We start from the raw sequence: 5469 nt of genomic DNA, 5'->3' as shown, positions 1-5469 counted from the left end.
AAGATGAAGATGAAGATGAAGATGAAGATGAAGATGAAGATGAAGATAAAGACGAAGATGAAACACACCACAACTTAACCCCCACACCGTAATTCACCACACTTCAACTCTCTTACCACACCTTAACTCACCACACCTCAACTCACCACACCTCAACTCACCACACCTTAACTCCACACACCTAAATTCACCACACCTTAATTCACCACACCTCAACTCACCACACGTTAACCCCCCACACCTAAATCCACCACACCGTAATTCACCACACCTCAACTTTCTCACCACACCTTAATTCACCACACCTCAACTCACCACATCTTAACTCCCCACACCTAAATTCACCACACCGTAATTCACCACACCTCAACTTTCTCACCACACCTTAATTCACCACACCTCAACTCACCACATCTTAACTCCCCACACCTAAATTCACCACACCTCAACTCACCACAGATAAATTCACCACACCTAAACTCACCGCACCTCTTAAGCCCACCACACCTGAATTCACAGCGCCGTAACTTCCACACCCAATTCCACCACATCGCAAACCACCACACCCAATTTCCCCTTATGACATGATATCACTTTATGTGGCATCAATGACATTGCTTTAATATTGATACTGAATTAAATAAATCTGCTAAGCAGCAGTTTAGAAATCAGATTTACGAAGATTAAGATTCATGCAAGGAAGAAGGTAAAGTTGAATATGTAGAAGAAGAAAGGGATAAAGGCAAAGATTAGAATAAAAGTAAAGAAACCTAAATACAAACGAAGGTGGATATGAAGATGAAGATGAAGATGAAGATGAAGATGAAGATAAGGATAAAGATCATAACCCCTTAACTTTAACTCATCTTAACTTAAAAACTTACTCCACCTGAGCTCACCACACATTAATTCACCACACTTTAACTCCCCACACCTAAATTCACCACACCTCAACTCGCCACACCTTAACCCCCGCACCTAAATCCACCACATCTAAATCCACCACCCTTAATTCACCACACCTCAACTTTCTCACCACACCTTAACTCACCTCAACTCACCACACCAAAATTCACCACACCTTAATTCACCACACCTCAACTTTCTCACCATAACTTAACTCACCACACCTGAATCCACCACACCTAAATTCACCACACCGTAACTCCTACACCCAATTCCACCACACCGCAGCTCACCACATGACATGATATCACTTGATGTGGCATCAAAGGCAACATCATTTGGCTTAAAATGAACCAAAATAAATAAGATTTAGATAGAGGTGAAAAAAAGGGATAAAAAGGAAATACAACTGGAGAGTGTGCGATGTTATATTGTGGTGTGTTATGCTTCATATGTTATGTTATTTATTCTTATGTTATGGTTATGTTATGTTATGCCAAGTACTAAGCTAAACTCCCCTCCACTTAACCCATTCCAACTAATGTTATTTTAGCTCATTCAACTTACATAAACTATCCTTAATTTTATCGGTTGAATTTCAACCGCTGGGCGAACACTAGTAAGAATAAAACACGGATCAAGTTAATCGTTTTCTTCTATAAACGGATGCCACAGCTTCTGAGATGTGCAAATTGGTTACTGTGGCATGAAGGCTGTACATTTGTTTCACAAAATTCCAATAACTACAAACTTCTAAGGGCTACATACATATACATAACTCATATACATTTTTATAGGTAACCCTGAGCCGATATATATAACTATGAGAAGAAAGAGCTATACTGTACACCTGGTGTTGTACTTCGCCCAAGAAAAAGGTAAAGAATTCGCTTCAGTCGGTATCAGAATTGTTAGACATGTATAATGATCACTTTGGTGATCTATTAAATCCGGAACGGAGAAAAAATTTTCCAACAACGAGCATGTTTAAAGGCCTAGTCAGGATCGATATTTCCTCCAATTTTGAAATATTTTTGCTCATTAATCTAGTTAAGACCAGCAGTTTCTAAAGACATTTGTGGGGCCCATTGTTTACTTTGAAAATTTTGTGGAAAGAGATTATTGAAGGGCGCTCAATGTGTTTTAGTCCTGGAGCAGTGCAATCGGAAAGGATAGAGAGCTATCACTGTAGATGAAACAATGGGTACACACAGCAGTCGTGAGACCCTTTCTAAACTATGGCGCGTTAGTCTGATGTGAGATGGATGACACGAGATCATGTTAGTATAATCAATTTGAAGAGGGTGTATCGACAAGCATGAATATTAGGCCATACCAGAAAAAAAGTTCGGAGTGGGGTGTACGTCTAATGCACATTTGCAAGTCAATTTAAAAAAATATAGTTTTTTGCGAATTTATTTGTTTACATATAAGGTGATACAGTCTAATGTACTTCTATTTATATTTACATGTAGGTGAGAAGGAGTGTTGCCAAGCCTCTTTTTTGGAAAGGCTCAGCGTGAAGTGCAAAAGTTGCGTTTATCACTTACTTAAACTTTTTTATGACTCCAAAGTGCGCATTGTAAAGCTGATAAGAATGATCAACCTGATTGTGGACAGTCAAGCTGCGATCAAGGCCTAACTCGATATGAGTTCCAAAATGCAAAAGTAGGCGCGTGCACGAGAAAGGGATCTTAGAAAGTATTAACGAAAGTAATTCAAAGCATACGGCTCTTAAGTTGAGCCAACCGTCTGTAAACCTATACGTTTCTAAAGTAGTTAGCTGACCCTCCTCGGCGGAAAGACTTGCTTCCGTAGTTTGTGACGGACGACCCTTAATATTATCTAAAACCTCCACATAAAAATAAAACTATTTTTGCATAGCATAATTAAACTTTTGCAAACAAAAAGCTCATGACGGGTAAACATTCTAAACGTTCAAACATCTGCTGTATTATGCGCCCTAACATATGCTATGAAAATTGTGCTCGCAAATTCAACTAAAACTACAACTAAAACCCATTGATCAATGTAAATATACTCAACATTCAACTGATAAGAACAAATCTGCTTACAACAATTCGGTTGCTGACTTTATCGCTTCAATTTGTTTTGTAGCATTTTGCTGACGTATCACTGACGCTGACTACTAACAAATTTACGCAACTAGCGAAGCGCAAATATGCACACGCTGTGACGTTATTCGCACTTGCATAGCAGACAACCAGCCAGCCCGCCAAACCAGATATCTATTTTAGTTGACGGCTTGCAATGCGCGTTTAATTATACGCTTACATGGTTTTAATTTATTGTACGGAAAATATATGTAAATGTACACACTTTGTTGGTTGTTGCTGTTTAAGAGCCATATGCCGGTGAGTGGTGCGTACATACATACATACATACGTATGGTGCTAATGAGGAGCATGTGCTTGTACACCTATTCATCAACACGCTCATTATTTAGGCTTCGCTTACTTCATTGCTGGACTGTAATCGCAACATTTATGTACATTAGGGTGGTCCTTATATGTGGGAAGCAAATTTTTACACCATATTTCCTAAGCCTCAACCCCTACGTCGATGCTACTATAGTCGAAGATATCGCATATAAATTTTGGCCCCGTTTGGAGTTGGTTAAGGCGTGTCGCACAGGGGTCAAACTTCAGATTACCTTGTGAAAACGTCTTAACCGACTGCAATCGGGACCGAAATTTAGTGTGATATTTACGACTTTGCGTCACTAGACACGAATAAAGGCGCGAGCTTAAAAGTTGACCGCGAAAAAAGGCGCATAAAAAAATTTTCAGCGAAGAAAGACTCTTAACCTAGTTGACGGCGAAGAAAGAAGCGGGTCCAACATTTGTATGTGATTTCTGTGACCGTGGTTTTACCTACTGAAGGCGTTGAGACTGAACAAAAAATCGCTCATTTGATTTTTTTAAGGACCACCTTAATGTACATGCTTCATTTTTGTGTTGTGTTCCTTTATCATGTTTGGTATGTGGATTTACGCAGAAAATGATAAATACGTTCGCTCATATCAGGAATTTGCGGTGGCTTGTTTTGTTGAGGCTACTTGCAACACCTTGTCGATGGCTGTCATTTTATCGCGGCGTTGAATCTTAAACACAGCAAATGCCTATCTGACAAAATAAGATATCAAAATCTAAATGATATATTTATAAGCTTTACATTTTTGTTTCGATTTATTTTTGCATATAATTAGCATTTAGTTATTCGAATATACATATATTGTGTCGTTCGTTGTATTCGTTGAATGTTGGCCGGAATGGACTAACACTTTGCAGATGGTATGTGAATTTTATGTTCAGAGCCCTTTAGCAACTTAATTATCTAGCCCCTAGTTTCTTGCAACAAACCAATGTATAGTGATCTAGTATATATTGATTTTGCGCTGTCGAAAGATATCCCGGCATTTTGAGTTCGTAATTTCCAACTTAAGGATAAAATGCTGGCACCGCATCTAAAAACACATAGACGTTCAAGGAAGGACACCTAATTCTTATGAGACGAACTTGAAAACGAACGAAAAACCTAAAGCTTCGCAACACTGCGACTGGCCTTTGGAGTTACAAACAGATTGTCTGATTTGTCTTCAAATTAAATTTTACAAAAGATTACGAATTTTTTTTTTTCCAAAATACACTGTTGGTAAAATTGGAATAGCGGATGAGACTGGAAGATGGAATAGAAACAGATATAAATTGTTGGCATGTCAAAGATAAACATACCTTTTGGGTAATTTATGAATGAACATACATTTTTTACCTTTAAAAAGTTAACTAAAATTTTTGTTAATTTCAATAATGGCCATACATTTTTGGTAATTTCAAAATTTTAAATAATTTTTTGGTCATCCAAAAATTGGACACATAAACTAAACACTAAAAAGATGAATAAGACTTGTGTTCACATTTTTCTATCAATATTTTTAGTATACCTTTTATTGTGCAAATTTTATATTGAACTTGCAAAGGTGGAAAGGATATATCCACTTCTCACTGACAATTTTTTTATATTACGTTTTTAAATGATCGAGTATTATTAATATCATATTTGATATACCCAAAAATACATAGGTCCAGTTTTCAAAAATACATAAATGCATGCCCACTTTTCAAATTAACAATAGTTTTTACCCAATTGACAAATTGCCAAAAATGTATATATGTTCAGTTTTTTAATGGCTAAACATTGCATATCCAATTTGTATTAATCAAAAAAATGTTGTCCAATTTTTAAATATCAAAATATATTTTCTATTTGAATTGATTTACATTACTTAAATGTTAGAGTTTAAGTGACCAAAAACTGAAAAAAAATTTTGGAAAATTAAAAAAAAATTTACAAAGATATTTTGTCTTAAAAAACTTGTCGGCTTTTTTGTTGGATACATAAAATCTAGACTGGTTTCTTAAAAACGCATTACAAGGCTATGGCTATTTAAATACTAGACATAAATATAAGATGTCCAAAAATTTATAATCCAATTGGTAAACTGCATAAAATTACGTTGAGTTTTTAAGTAGCCAGAAAATT

The sequence above is a fragment of the Rhagoletis pomonella genome, unplaced genomic scaffold (assembly GCF_013731165.1).
Source record: "Rhagoletis pomonella isolate Grant_MI unplaced genomic scaffold, Rhpom_1.0 Rhpom_scaffold_00006, whole genome shotgun sequence".
NCBI classification, from domain to species: domain Eukaryota; kingdom Metazoa; phylum Arthropoda; class Insecta; order Diptera; family Tephritidae; genus Rhagoletis; species Rhagoletis pomonella.
This window is presented reverse-complemented; position numbering follows the sequence as displayed.